Below are 16,928 nucleotides of genomic sequence, written 5' to 3'. Positions count from 1 at the left end.
GTTTTTCTAGTGTGGAAAAGTAAAACTATAAAATTTCTTCTGAGGACTGTTTTCACTGTATTTCACAGGTACTGGCATGTTGTACTAGAGTTAATATTTGATTCTAGGGACAGTTGTATTTCTTCCTGGATTCATTCTATGACCCACTGATTATTCAGTAGTACATTGTTTAATGTTCTCTGTTTGCATAACTTCTATGCTTTCTTTTGCCATTGATTTCTACTTTTACTGCACTAGGATCTAATAATATGTATGGGATAATTTCCATGTTTCATCCTCACTCAAATCTGTTTTAATGCCTCATATGTGGTCAGCTTTGGAGAAGTTCCATGTGCTGCTGAGAAGAGTGTGTATTCTGCTAAGATTTGGTGGGACACTTTGTAGACAGTTATTAGTACTGTTTATTTGAAAGAGTGGTTCAATTCTGTTCTGTCCAATTGGTCTAGTGAGGTATTGAGGTCACCCCTTATATCTGTATTGATGTTTCTGATCTTTTATGACCGGTACTGTTTGTTTCATGAAGCTGGGTGCATCAGTATTTTATAAATATATTTCTACAATTGTTGTATCTCCTTAGTGAATTTCTTTCTTAACAAGTATCTAGTGGTTTTTTCCCTCTTTTGATCATTTTGCCTTGAAGTTTTCTTTGTCTGAAAATAGGATAGCTACTCTGACTTGCCTTCAGGCTCCTACTGAATGGAATATTATTTTTCTATCCTTCAATTTTAGTCTATGAATTTCATTCTTTTTATATCAAATGGGTTTACTGTATGCAGCATTCCACTGGGTTTTATTTTTGTTTTTACTCAAATATATCAATCTGTGTATTTTTGTAAGGCAGTTGAGACCACTTATATTGAGAGCTATTACTACAAGTTACCAAATGATTCTATTCAGTGAGGTTTTTGTTGTTGTTGCTCCTGGGTTTTTCTTTTCCCCTTTTTCTTAACTGTACACCCTATTTGAATTGTTCATTGTGTAGATCTTTTGACATTTCTTTTCTTTCATTTTCATTTCTTTACCTCTAAAGGCTATCCTTCAGAAATGTTTGGAGGGCTTGTTTGGCATTCATGAATTTGTTAGTGTGCTCTTTGTCATGGAAATATGTTTTTACTGCATCAATTTTGGAAGAGTGTTTCACAGAATAGTATGAGTAGGAACTTGTTTTCTTTCCAAACTTGAAAAAGTTCGTTCCAAGTTCTTCTGGCCATTAAGGTTTGTAGTAAGAGCATGCTATAATTTTAATGCATCTTACTTTTATAATTGATTTGTTAGTTTTCTCTAAGAGCCTTTAGGACTATATTTTTCTGTGGGACTTCTGTGATTTTGACTAATATGTATTGTGGAGAGGTTCATTTCTGGAAATTGTTATGGAAGCAGGTGTCTCCATGGCTGGTTTAAATCTGTGTTGAATTCCGTACCTGTACTTAGAAATTTGATTGCCTGTATTTCTGTAATAGAATCTATTTCTGTAAATAGATTCTTTATGCCATTCCTGGTATCTTCTGATTTTTCTCTAACTCCATTTTATCTTGGGGTAGTTTTATTTGCATTACCTAGTAGCTGTTGCATCCGTTTCTCACATGATCTCTGTTTGTTATGAAAGCATCTCTTAAGTGGTCATCTGCATAAATCCTACATACTACTTCTGAAACTTTAGAAAATACTGAATGCTTCACAAATTTTCATGTCACAAGGGCTATTCTAATCTATTCTGTATTGTTCCAATTGTGGTATATTTACTGTCAAGATAAACATAATATTGTTTTTTAAAATAAAGAAAATTTTTAGCTATCCTTTACTTTAAACAGTGCATTTAGAGATTAGATTGTTATCTCCAGTTTTTTTTTTTTGTTCCTGCCTAAAAGTCACTCCAAAATGCAGATTAAATACACAGAATTTCTTTCTCCTCTTTATGAAAAGTGTAAGGTGGCTAATCTAGATTAAATTAAACTGGATTGAGAGGCTCCATTTAAAGCATTAGAGAAGCATACTGTCTGTTGTGTCTGAGACTGTGGGGAGAGGGTTGGGGGCTGTTTCTGGAGCTGATCTGCATGGGTGTAAGCAAACTGAGGGGGTCACCCTGAATGTGGGCAGCACCATCAAACAGTGCTGGAGAAATAAGGAGCAAAAGTAGAAGCAGGTTGTTCCAGCACTCTTCCACTTCCTGCTTCCTGGTTGCCATGAGGGGCGCAGCTTTCCTCCACTGAGGGTTCCTGTCTCATGACCTCCTGCAGTGACAGAGCCAGCCAAACACAGAGTGAAACACCACAAGTCACTCAAGATGAACCTTTAGTTCATTAAGAGTGTTTTGCCCATGCATCTTGAAAACTACCTAGTGAATCACGAGTCATATTTTTGGGCAGGATCTCACTAAAGTGCCTGATGGCTTCAAAGTTTCAATTGTGTCTCCCTTCCTGAGTAACTGGGATTACAGGATTTCATTTCCTTAAACAGTCATGAGTAATGCTTCTAACATGATTTCAGTATTTGCTCCATGTCACATTGTACATGCAGTGCCAACATATGAAGACATCTTTGATAATTTCATAATTGTATTGCAAGTGCATTTTAACAGGTGAGAAATTTTTATTTAAATGTATGGCACTTGATCACTAACCCAAATAATCTTTTATAAATATAAGTACTAATTATTTAACCAAAGAAGTGATATTTAGATGTTAATTACACAAGGTAAAATACTTAAATTTCCCTTTAGAACGAAAATAAACTTTTACAAAGAAGCTTTAGCTTTTGTTTTTGGCAATAGAGACCAGTAAAAGGTATATTACTTGGAAGCAATATTTTAAAGTCAAAGAGCCAAAATATAGAGGCCAGCAACTGTACCTCTCAGTGGAGACACTAATAACCTCTGAATCCTAGTACAACCTCTCTCTTATTTCTCTTATTTCTAGACCTTACTTTCTTTACTGTTCAAATATCGGTGTCAAAGTAAATGTTTCTTGACTCAAATTTTATGCTTTCTGATTAGCTTCATACCCTAAGAATATGTAATAGTGAACTTTTTGAAATTTATCTTACTGAAAAAACAAAGAGTTTAGCCATTCATACCATAAATCAATGCAATTATTTCCTAATATATTAGCTAAATCCCCTTGGATTTTGTAATGAAATATATCTTTTTCTTTTACAGAGAAGTTTGCATATAGACAAGTCGAGCTGTGTTAGTTAGCTGTCTGTTACTATAACAAAACATATGGGATGATCATCTTTAAAAAAGAAGGAATTACATTGGCTCACAGTTTCAGTGGCTTGGTGCTTCAAGCCTATGGAAAACTCAACCTGTGATGGTGGGAGCATAGGAAGGAACAACCTGCTTCAGATCAGGGACTGTCTCTGCAAGAAGAAGGACAGAGGAAGAGAAGGTAAGTGAAGCTCACTCTCAGGCCACACCGCTGGGGTCCAAGGTGGCCGAGTAGGCTCTGCTTGGGACAACTTCCAGCACCACCCAGCACTGCTGCTCTGAACACAGCCTCCAGGATGTGGGACTTTGGGAAATGTGTTTGAATCATAGCAGATGTTAAGGATGAATTTTGAATCTCAAGCCATTATTCTGTCATTGATTATACCAGCTTCTTCTATGAAGAGATCTGTTTGGATCAGGTAATGTCATATATTTTTAAAATAAAATTTATTTTCTATTTTATTTTGTTAATTCAATATTTTATTCAGAAGTAATCATTGATAAGACTGTTATTGACTGTTAATGTATGCTTTGAGCAAAAATAAAAAAATATTTTAAAGCTATTTGTTTATGATACATTGTATATGACTACATTCAACTAAATGTACAGACTCTTCAATATGTTTCATGGTGAAATTAAAATTTATATTGAATATATATCAAATATTAATTTATAAACATTTCATGCCACAGCACCTATTTGTTTTTGTTTTAAAATTCTTCCACTTTGCAATAGAATAAATAGTGCATTCCAGAGTTAACTTTACAGAAGAAAGGACAGAAAAATCAGGATGGACTTAACAAAGAAAGGAAGCAAAAGGATGAAAATGTTAAAAGAAAGGGAAGAACAGAAAGATACTATAAAGACACTTACTTTACTATAAAAGTAAAGAAGAGAAAAGCATAACATCCCTCTCGGGTCTCAGCACCTCCGTAAATAGTGACCTGACAGGAGTGCCTTTCTGAAACACTTCATATCCATGGCCACAAATCACAGATATCACACCCATAGATTTATGAAAGTAGGGTTCTCTCCACACATTTAATAGTGGAGTGTCTATGACTATATGGAACATAAAACATTGGAAGGCTCAGAAGAGGATCACATCACAGTCACCACGCAATATACTGGATTATGGCATGCTAATGCTCACGATTGCCAAAATGTGAATGTGGTGCTGCAGACTCTTCAACAGCTGCTTTACTAAGCACCTACAGTTTTATATTAATGAATCATGCAGTATTAAAATGAAGCAGTCGCTTTGCTTTGTATATGCTTGCGCATGTGCCCCAGTTATTAAGGGTTGAAATGCAGTCCTCACCGTGGGTTGTTCACAGTGCAGAAGTCTAATCATGGGGCTCGGAGTGGGGCCTTTGGGGATGACCAGGATTAGAGGGAGTCTCAGAAGGTCAACTTTCAGTGGCCTTATCGGAAGAGGGTCAGAGACCAGAGGGGACACAAACTCGCTCCCTGTGCCTTGCCACACTATCTTCTGTACCACACCAAGCTCTGACAAGAATGCCATCACCTGATCTGCTTCCTTGCCCTTGGGTCCCCAGAACTTTGGTAAAAACTGTTACAGTGCCTGCCTGGGAAGCACAAGTTCATGAGGTCAATTCTTAGTACAGAAGAAAAAAGTAAATTGAAACTTTTCTGTATAAAGTCACCAGATATATGGTATTGAGTTTCTAGCATCAAAAATGTACAAATATAGCAGCAAAACTGCATAAAATAACTATGTACATGAAACAACCTTCCCAAAGCAGCGATGTACTTAATGGAGTAAATCTACCACTTAACAAGCAGTCTTAACACCACAGAATATATTTTGAAATAAGTAAAACATAAACTTGTTCCCTTTCTAAATTTTGCAGATAATAATTCCATAGGGGAAAATCAAATTTAACTGCAAAAGTGACCTCACATTTTCCTCCAAAAGATAAATACAGAGAAACCAGGATCATAGAATTTAATCTGGAAGTTTCCCTGGTGAGTGAGATAGGGGGACTCATCCTCAGAGCCCTCTTCACTCTCTGGAGAGACGGAAGAGTGAGAAGGCTGGAGAAGAAGGCAGAGGTCATGACCACTTTGTCCAGTGCGTTGGAGACGGCTCAGGGTGGCTGCTCTGCAGCCCGCAGGATGCACTGGACCTGGGTCTGGAGAAGAGGCACCTGCGGAGGCGGCACCAGTGACGTGCGGGCATGTGGTTACTCCTGTGTTGGATTAAACCACTCCTTCTGGAGAATTTAGAGAAGAAGGCCTCTCTGCACTTCAAGTTGAACAATGTTCCACGGGACCTGTCCTTGCCACGTGCGTAGTCACGCTGGACGGCTCGCTGAAATTCAGATTGCCAAAAGAGGAATGAAGATAAATGAATCCATCTCAGAAGGGGGAAATTTTCTACTGAAACATCAATAAAAATTTGCGGAAGTAGAGGCTTGTAACCCAAGGAGAGACCAAAGGAATCTGTTAGTGTGCATTTCATTCAGGTTTGGCTTACAGGAAATGGTATCAGATTTCAAGGTCATGTCCCGCCTTTTCTGTTTGAAGTTACCATTCCCTTTAGTAAAGCCAGTGGTGGTGTTTTAACATCTGACATCCTTACAGGGCAGCTGTGTCAGCTTTATGAAAAGCAAACAGAAGGAGAGAAAGGAAAATAAAGGCCTGGAGTCAACCTTCGTGATCTCAGCCTGAGGGAGATCCAAGCAAGCCCATGGACAACAGAGAGGCATCTGAGCAAACAGGGCAGCTTGGAAGGCAGGAATGCTCACACTAAGCAGGAGAGAGCTTTTGCATCTAATGACTGGTCCATTATAGTTTCCAGGTGCATCCATTTCCTACAAATATCTCAAACCAATCATTCTTTACAGCCAAGTAGTATTTCATTACCTAGAGATACCACAATTGGTTATTCAACCATCTGCAGATGGCTTACAGCTTTTTGCCAGGATTTCACTATTAGCTGTTATAAACATTGGTACACAGGTATAGCTGCAGTGTGAGGAGCTGAGATTTTGGGGGAAGATATCTAGCGGAGGACGGGTAGGTCCTATAGAATTTCTAATTTCATTTTTTAAGAAAGCTCTGTGCTGACTTCCATGATGGCTGCATGAGTTTGCAGTCCCACCGCAGCAAAGGAGGGCTCCTTTCCCACCACAACCAAGATGGCATTTGCTACTGTTTGGGTTCCTGACGACTGCTCTTCTTTCCTGAGTAAGATGGGATCGTAGCATTGTTTTAATTTGCATTTCTCTAATGAACAGAGAAGCTGAATATTTTTTCACGTATGTACTGACCATTTCTGTATCTTCCTCTGTGAAGTGTGGGTTCATTTCTCTTGCCAATTTTTTGACTGGGTCTTTACTTTTGGATGTTTTAATTTTTAAAGTTCTTTGTATATTCTACATACTAGTCAGCTGTCTGAGAAGTAGCTGGCAAAGATGTTTTCCCAATCTGTAGGTTGTCTTTTCAGTCTGCAGATTGCTTCTTTTGCTGTACAGAAGCTTTTTAATCTGACACAATCCCATTTATGAATTATTGCTGCTGTATCTTGTGAAATTGGACACACAAGCTGTCTCTCATTTAGTGAGGCAAAGTGAAACCAAGGAAATTGATAAAGGATGGACAAGGGGATGGACCTCTTGCAATAGGGAAGCGATCCAAGGGAACAAGGGCAAGGGGTGAGGAGGGGCAAAGGGGAAATGAGATGGGTAAAGATGCGCCATGTACTGCAAACCCTCAACTAATGTGAACACTATGCCCCACACATGAGGTTAGATGGATAATACCAATGAGTAGGACAAAGGGGATGCAGAATAGGTTGGGGACCGTGGGAGGAAAAGGAAAAAGAAGACAGTTTAAAAAGTAACCTATAATATACACGTTACCATTCCCAAAATGATTGTAAACTGCACAGATTGCAAAAATTACTAATAAAGAATAAATACAATTTTTAAAATTAACTTGTCAAAAAATAAAAAAGATATCTATCAAAAACCGTTACAGTTGTAATTTGACACTGCAACAACAATATTGTTTTTAAAAACAACAAATTTTAATTCATTACTGATAGATCTGTGAAGGGTAGGAAGAGGAGAGGAGGAAGGACTGGCAGCGGTGCTGAAAAGATAAGAAGTATAAAATATAAGTAACCTTTATTTTGGAATGCGGGGAGAGACACCCCCGAACTTCTGGGGCGTGGCATCTCCACCCCGGGGCCAGTGATCTCTCTCTGGGACACATGGCATGGGGGAATATAAGTAGCCTAAGCTTAGGGCAGTGCCCTAAGGCCATTAGAGATGCAGAGGTATTTCATTGGCACACGTTTGGCGCCAGGGGCAGGTTTCTAAGGGTGGGGGTATAGGGTTACAGGTAAATCTCTAGGGGCGGGGGAGGCAGGAGCTCCCTAATTCCGGCTAAGGCTTTTCTGGCTATAGTGTCCGGTCGGGGCCAGCAACCCTTTCAATTACCTTTTTTGGGTCCGTTTCTCATTAGCTGATCACAAGTATGACACGGCTTTTAAACATCATATATTTCATGTTACACCAAAAACAGAGACACAGTAATCAGTCAAAGACAGCCTAACTCTAAAATACACTTTTACATGTCTATGTAAATAACTTCTACATTGAGGAATGCCAACAAATCCTTCATTTTCTATGTTTGATAACATTTAATTATGACCATTGAGTGCTTTTTAGGTTGATCCTCAACTTTTTCTGAGTTAAGAACTTTATATACTTTATAACTTTAAAACAAAAATCTTTAATATGTTCATTTAAATATAACCATTATGACTAATTTACAAAGCAAAAATTTAAGAAAAATACTGCTGACATTCAGTATTTTTGAGTAAGATGAGTAACTAATACTTTAAATTGAAATTGTGAATAAAAACAAGGAAACTAATCTTCAGTTGTTCTCTAGATGCTTATAAATGCTGTATATTTGAAAGTGAGGGGTCATTATATGGTAATAATTATGCTACAGATTTCTCAACACTGAATGAGAATACATAGATCACAATTTAAAAGACACATTTCTTTGGTCAACACTTAATTCTCTTGTGTCACTTTTGCCTAATAACATAAAAATGAGACTGTTCATTATATAGTTCTTGTGTTCATAAATAGCTATTAACCTATAAATAATTCTAATAACATATCATTTTATGGTGCTGACTATGAAAGCCTAGTAAGTCTTTTTATCATGTTTGGTTGGTCTCAATAACTGTGACATAATAGCTCATTATGGATTTGAAAATGATTTTTCTCAAAGGCAAAGAAAGAGTCAGAAATGATTATGTGGAAAGTGTACCCTGTTAGTCTTCCAGGTTATCAAGTTATGAAAAAGAAAGAAAGAAAAATGCAGGTGTGAATAAGGGTAAAATTAAATCAGAAGAGTTGCAGCATTGAAAGTAATCCAAAGATAATTAATCTGCAGATTATTTAATATTTTAAAACTGTGAATAAATGTACATGATATAAAATTGACACACAGTGTCAGGGCATTGAGTACATTCAGATCGTGGTGCAAGCACTGATGCCTCCCGTTCAGAGATCCCAAGCTTCTTCGCCACAGCTCCTCCTGGCCGTGTGCTGACCTGCTCTGACACCGCCCCAGCCACAGCCCGGCCTAACCCCAGCCCCAGCTCTCCCTGCCCTCATCCACGTTCCGAATCTAAGCCTTTTTTATGTGAGTAGAACCACCCTACCTTTATATTTAGTCTTCAGTGTTCACTTATTTGGTGCCCTGGGTCCAGATTGTCTTACTTTTCGAAAACAAGACAGGGGCTGGGGATTTAGCTTAGTGGCATAATCACCTGCCTGGCAAGTGTGAGGTCACGACTTCGATATTCAGTACAAAAAAAAAAAAAAAAAGTTTAAGACAGGACAATGTTCCACAGTGTACACACACACTCATGTGTACATATGCAAGCACACACATACACAGAACTTCTAGGTTGAGTTCCCCTTTTGGCTGCTGTGGATAATGTCTCTATGGACATGAAGTAGACAGACACATATTGGAGTCCCTGCTTTTAAACCTAGTGTGTGTGTATTCCCAGGAGAACTGTTGGATTATGGTGACATCGTAAGGAAACATCGCTCCATCGCACTGCAGTCCATTTCCACCAACAGTGCGCAGAGGCTCACATTTCTCAGTTTGTCACAAACACTGCTTTCCTCAGTGTGTCTGCATCTAAACATCCCGGCTTACTCACAGGAGCTGTAGAAAAGGCTGCCCTTTCTACATGGAATGGTCTCGACACTCTTGCTAGGAATCTCAGCCCAAGCAGGCGAGGGTTTAATCTCAGGCCCTTACTCTAACCCTCCTGTCTGTACCTGTATCTTTGTTCTTGTACTGTACTTCTTCAGTTACCGTGACCTGGAAGTATGTTTGAAATAAGGAAAATTAAGACCTCAATATTTGCTCTGTTTTTGAACATTATTTTGGTTGTTCACTGTTCCTTGGCATTGTACCTGAATTTTGGGATAGATATTTCTATTGCAGCAGAATATACCACTGTAATTATATTTTGTGTGTGTGTATATATATATATATATATATATATATATATATATATATTACCATATTTGCAATTCATTTCTCCTCAGAAATGCTTGCAAATTATATATATGTATATAGTTTATAAAATTACATATGCATTTTATTTTAAATTTATGGATGACTCTAAGTGTCACAGATTTGAATAAGAATTACACAGGTGCATCTGATAAAGCATTTTTAGTGGAATCTAAATGAAATGCAGCCAGCTTTTAGAATCCAATACACTTCCATTCTTCCAGTAGAATCCAAGCGGGCAGTGTTCCTGCCTGGATTACTGACAAATTCAGAGCCATCCAATCTGCTATGTGAAAACTGTTGAAATCTCTACCATTATTACAAGGCTATGACAAAAGTTTTTGTAGTTCATAAAAAAAAATCATCATATGCTTTAACTTATATATATCTTATGGATGTGACAAACAGGACTATTTAAAGTATGTGGTCAGTGATGTGTAAGGAATGAGTGTATTTGCTAAAGAGACATTTTTGGATGACAGCACTTTCAGAAAGAATTCATCCACCTCTACCCACTTCAGGTATCTGACAGTCACAGAAAAGAAACTTAAGAATTTTTTCATGACCTAATTGGCATAGATAGATTCTCAACACCCTAAAGTCATGCGTCTGCTGAAAACCAAAATGAAGCAAATGCCTAAAATTGTTTTGTATCAAGTTCTTCCAATTATAGAAACTAACATTTCTAGCTATCTTATACTCCAAATATGAGAGCAATTTCTTATATGACAACAATGCTTTGTTTCTGGAGTAACATTTACAATAGCATTAAAATAAAATTTTAGTGTTTTTTTTTTTTTTTTTGGTACCGAGGATCAAACTTACAACTGCACACTTGCAAGGCAGGCGCTTATGCCACTGAGCTAAATCTGCAGTCCAAAATTGTTATTTTTAATAGCAATACAAGCATTAAAAATGGTAAAGAATAAAGTGACACAGATCATAAAGTAAATTTTATGGATCAAAAATCTCAGATTTAATTTATTTGACTTCATTGAGTCAAGTTTCTGGAGAGAATAATTACATTATTTGTTAAAATAGCAAAAAAATATGACTGGCCGGGGATTTGGCTCAGCGGCATAAGTGCCTGCCTGGCAAGCTTGAGGTTGTAATTTCAGTCCCTGGTATCAAAAGAAAAAAAAGTATATGACTACCAAGCTAGGTTTTTAAATAACATTCTTAATGGAAATTTATAAATCCCATCATCTCCAAATTACATACAATTTTTAAAAATATTAATATTTGAGAGTAAGCAGTAACTTGACAGGTTAACTTCAAAAGCAAAATTAAATATTTACATCTCAAAAAACTGAAAATAGAAGAGAATCAACATAGGCTCACAGAGTGCCTTTCATTGATACTGTTTAGCCCGTCCATCTATAGCTATTTATGAAAATGTGCTGCTGATTACTTATCAATACCAGAAACAGGATGCTAACACAACATTGTTTTTGGAAGCAATGTTAAGATAAAGCTATCTAACTGCCAGGTGGGATGCGAACAGCAGTGAATATTTATATGCAGTGGTGCATACAGCATTTTAACCTTCTTTTAACACATAGTTAAGGGATGTAGGAAATGTTTAATTACACATTTTCAGCTGAGTGGCAAGGTGTCAAGAATGGGCAGGGAAATACTTTGTACTGTTAATGACACTTCACAGTAATAATAGTCCTTCTACACAAAGACATCAAGACATCTAACTGAATACAGCAGTAAAATAAACACCTGATCTCAAACAGTTTCCACTTGCGAAAATGCAGTCATTAAGAATGGTACAGAGCTGCATTGTGTAATTTTCAGAATGTTAGCACTAAGTTTCTTATGAATGGTGATTCTAGTAAGAGGCTTGCACCGGTGGTAACTGGATTGTGTATGTACTAGCAAAAAGCTTCATTGTTTCATATGTCTGCTTTGCTAAAGCAGTCGGACATCACCTCAGGCTAGATTGTTTCTAGAAAAAAAAAAGCTAAATTATAAGTTTAAAACTTCAAAAAGTTAAAATTTCCTTCCTCATTAGCTCAAAACTTTCACAACAGATTGGTCAGATTTAATTAGCATGTACCATCTCACATATAAGTTACTTCCACTATAACAAAAATTCTGGAAATGACATTTACTTGTTCCAATGTTTTTAAGATTTTTATTTTAATTTGGCCTTGTTTAACAATTTGTCACCGATGGATATAACAGATATGTATTAAAATTTTAAGATAATAGAGTTTTATTATATATTTATTATAAGATAATAGAATTTTATTATATATTTAGCATATATTATATATTATTCTATATTATTTTAAGATGTAGAGTTTTATTATGTATTATAGTAAATTTTATTAAAAGTTGACTAACTCACTAACACTGCATTAGTAGATGTCAGTAACGCATTAAAGGACACAGTGTAAAATAGAATTTCCATAAGAAATTCAACTTAGTTATTCAATAAAACAGGAAAACAATTGGAAAAAATGTTTCAATATTACTCAGAAATCAGAATCACATACTTTGAATTTTCATGAAATCGTTTACTTGAATCAACATACAAATATGGATTGCACAGTGTATCCTACTGCTTCTCAAAATGTTAAAAACAAAATTCGTACTGGTTTTGCAATATGTTTAAATAGTATTTTCATGAAAGCATCATGCCCTGAATTACTCTAAGGCATGTTTAGAGGCTTTGGACACATCTTGCTAAGCATGAATACATACCTGTGTACTCACACTTCTGTTAATTGTGACCATAACACTGAAACAGGACAGTGATTTTTTTTTAAAGTAAACACATTATTAGGGACTGAGGGTTTAGCTCAGTACTGCTTAGCTCAGTACTTGTACTGCTGTACAAGTGCCTGCCAGGAAAGTGTCATGAGTTCGATCCCTGGTACCAAAAACAAAACAAAACAAAACAAACAAACAACAACAACAAAAAAAACAAACAAACAAACAAAAAAACAATTGTTAGGTTACATTCAGTGTAGTGTATTCATTTTCCTATGATTCTTGAAGGTTAACAATAATCTCAAACTATTTTTATTATTTGAAAAAGCTGGATGTAAAACATGAATCTATGCAATAGGACTGCACAGACTCTTGAAAAGTTGAGGTTCCCATTTTAGTTATTAGTCTGAAATAACTCAGAATGGTAATGCTTTTTATTTTATTAGTGCATGTTTGGAGTGCATATATTTTACCACCATACTGGGAATGGGGTACAGATATATACAATAGTTTGCTCCCCTATGAATCCCTTTCCCTTCTCTCCTCTCCCTCCTTCCTCCTCTTATTCTCCTGTACTGATTTTCATTCAGTAAATGCAAACATTTTACGCTATAAACATGAGGAACATTAATAATACCAACAAGAATGAATGTTGGGCCAGAGTAATACTTTCATTTGCCAGACTGAAGAGAGTCTGACTCTGAAACCCTTAACACTTAATGATTGGGCCATTTTCTATTTCTTTCTTTTTTTTCTTTCTCTCCTTTTTTTTGCAAGGGAAACAAATTAATAATCAATTAGCAACTCAAGATTATTTTAAAAATAAGGAAAGTTGTTTCCAAAGTGTAGCTGTTGACAGGGCATTTATGATTTCAGTGACCATTGATAAGACAAGATTTAATGGATGCTATTTTGAAATTTGTAATTTGGAATCGAACTCAGGACCTTGCCCTTGCCAGACAGTTGCTGTGCCACTGATCTATACCTCAGCACCTTAATAGAGGCTATTATATGCTGACAATATTTGCACCTGTTGAATTTTGTTTAGAGTATTAGGAAATAAAACCAGATTCTCATATATGCTAACAATGCATCTACCACAGAGCCAAACCCCTCACCTTTTAATTCTTTAAAATAAATGCCCTATTTGTGTTGAGCATTTATCTACCTGAATGCTTCAGGTATTATATGTTATGTGAAATTGTTAGAGATATACTATATATAATCCCTTACATCAAGTTGCTTTTACGTTTAAGATAGAGTTTTTTGATTTCCTAGAAACATCAATAGGAATATGAAGTCCACGCTACATTGTTTATATACACTGAAATGTGTCCTTAATCTTATATTTATAACAACACAAACAATTGTTCATAGGTTATTATTGCCATTTTCATCCTCTAATACTATAAAAAATAGCCAAAAACTAGCTACATTTGACTACTGAACAACTGGAATATACCGACTGAGATAGTAAGTCTATATTCAGATTTGAAGGAAAAAAGAATGAAAAATATTCAATAAACTTTTATATTTTTTACATACTATGATATTTATATTTGGACATATTGGAATACATAAAATGTTTTTATAATAATTTTTACCTGTTTCTGTTCCCTTTTTAACATGACTGCTAGAGAAATTAAAAATTATTAGGCTAGATAGCACCCTTTGCCTTTAATTATGTTCCTTATTTACTATTATAATTTGTTTATTGGTACAATGTAGATATAAATAATGATTAGATTCATCATAAGGAATTTGTACTTGTACAAGATATATATCAATTTTTCTTTTCCTATTCCCCTTCCCTCTCTTCAATGCTTCTATAAAACTCTTTGTATACAACTCCTGAAGTGTTGGGTTTTGTTACATAACTATAGATCCTGCTCCTTGTGGGTAAAGGTACCAAATTAACAGTTGCCACAATTTGTCAAGTTTTACTCTGTATCTGATATTATTATTATTGCTAATTTCCACACTTTAGTCAGGATGTCATTTTTGTTGCAATCATTTTTCCCTTGATGACAATGCTGTGGTTGTCTGGGATTATAATCATAATACCACAGCCCAGTACCAAGGGACCAGGTGCTGAGCCAAATGGAAAGCAACATATTTTTACAATTCTAATGGTGTACGTTTCTAGGGAGAAAGTGATAATTTGCTAAAGACAGCGAAATGAACATGATCATCCTAATTTTTAAAATTTTGATAGCTTTTAACAGTGATGACTACTGAAAGATGACGTTGAATTCCACTTGATATTCCAAATATCTAAGTTAGTAAAAGAAACTTAATTAAAAATATCTTTGTCATTAAAAATAGTATAATTGCATTTTCCTAAAAATTTGAATGTATGCATGTATAATTCATACATACATAGTAACACACATATATATGTATGTATGTAGATATATATATATATATATATATATATATTACCAGAATTATAGCTGAATTGGGAAATAATATAGATCTTTATGTCTTTCATTGTAATTTCAGCAAAAGAAGTCTCATAAGTTTTATCTTCTGACTTCACTTGTTGAGCATACATCTTAGTCACTGTCTCCTTGCTAGACACAGTGCCCAGCACATTCACCTGAGAGAAGTTTACCTCGGCTCACAGTGGCATCAGCTGACTCTCAGGCAGAGGGGCACAGCAGAGGACTGTCCCTGCTTGGCAGGTGAGCAGGAGCACTCAGAAGAGAGGAGGGAGATGCACTCCTCCAGCCACCTCCCAGTCATCCACCCAGCTTCACTTCCCAACTACATTCAGCCATAACTCAATCAGGAGAATAATCTACCAGGCTGCCATGATCCAGACACCTCCCCAGAGTCCCAACCATATGCAGAATAGAATTTGTGGGGCATCTAGATATCAACCACAACACCCCATCCCGGGCACTCATAAGATATCCTCATGCACATTCCTCTATGCAAACTCCATTTAGTCCATCCCTAAGATTTGCCAAACTCTTAAAGTTTCAGCATTGCTGAGATCAGGGCCAAAATCCCCTCCAAAATTTAAGGCAAACTCTTAACTGTGAGCTTCTGTAAAATCTAAAATAAAGTTACATACTTCCAACCTATAAAGTTATAGGGTAAATTCCCCCAGTTCCTCTTTATCCTGGGGGAATTTGCAACCACCAATTCAACTCTACAGAAAGTATTGCAGGATATTCTAAAAAAAAAGAAAAATACAAAGAATCCAGAAATAATGGCAGAGAGGCCACAACGAATGGAGCAGAGAACAAAATGAAGAAGACAAACTGACAGCTACTGACAGAAAAAGAGCTCAACAGAAATGAGGCAGAGAAGATTGGATGATAGGAACAGCTATTTTGGAGAAAATGACATCTTAATAGGTAATACTGATTTAGTATCATCTTGTTTTGAAGTCTCATCTAGCTTTTGTCCTTCTGTCTCCAATGGTCTAAATAGGCTGTATCTTACTGGATTTTATTATGTACGATAGTATAAGCAAAAACCTTTTAAAGACAAGGAGATTATACAGAAACCATTGTTCATTTTCTGTTAGTCGATTCTAAATACTCTGTAATGCTGTCATTCTCTTGAATGGTTTTACATTGTTTTGATATACTTAATGCTACAGTATACGAAGTTGTACTCAAGGATTTCAAAGAAAGACAATATGGTAACTACTTTTAGGTTAGGATTATCTGGTGGTGAAACACTATTCTGCTTAAATGGTTATGTTTTTATCTGCGCTGTTTTGTTGTTATGCCCTCTTTTATCTCAATCTCCACTCCATTATTTACTTTTTTTATCTTTATCCTTTTAATTAAAGGAAAAAGAATAGCAGGATATATTATAATAACCCACTTTGACTTTTCATTACCTTGATTTAAAGCCCTGTATTACTCTCACCATCTGGTTTTTAACTGATGTTCCCCTATTCTGTTTTGCTGGATAGTATCAGGTTCGAAAGTTTAGGCATCACCTGTGAAGATAATGAGATTCATTATGACGCCCATTCTTGTTGACTTTTATCTACTTTTGAAGACCTACAATGTCTCTAATGTTTTGGTTTTGTTGGTTTTATTCTTTACTGTTTTGTTCAATTGTATTATAACTAACGATATAGGCAATTCTATTAGAGATAGTGGGAGGCATTATGGTAACCATTGTTGATCACCTTGTATTATGTTTTTACATTATCTATTATGTCCACCCTTTTGACTTGACCGATTCTGTTCTGTTATGTCACATTTGGTTTTACTCTTTTCCAAAAAAGTAATAAGAACCATGGGAGCAATGAAACCCAAAATGTATAATAGTCATGGTACAAAAGAGAGGAAAAGAAAGTGCTCCAAACTATATAACTGCATGTATATTTAAGTGTATAAGATAGAAAATGATATCACAGAGTTTTATTGGATCAATGAACAAAAC

The 16,928-nt window shown here is 35.9% G+C and overlaps 1 pseudogene; it reads right to left on the bottom strand.

The window, feature by feature from the left end:
• Nucleotides 1–1,659: 1,659 nt before the first annotated feature.
• Nucleotides 1,660–1,755, bottom strand: LOC111753659 (U6 spliceosomal RNA; annotated as a pseudogene).
• Nucleotides 1,756–16,928: the final 15,173 nt, after the last annotated feature.

The sequence above is a fragment of the Cavia porcellus genome, unplaced genomic scaffold, assembly GCF_034190915.1.
Source record: "Cavia porcellus strain 051 isolate PalLab524CR breed Dunkin Hartley unplaced genomic scaffold, mCavPor4.1 scaffold_14, whole genome shotgun sequence".
Taxonomy (NCBI): domain Eukaryota; kingdom Metazoa; phylum Chordata; class Mammalia; order Rodentia; family Caviidae; genus Cavia; species Cavia porcellus.
The sequence above is the reverse complement of the archived record's forward strand: the minus strand, read 5'-3'. Positions and strand labels throughout refer to the sequence as shown.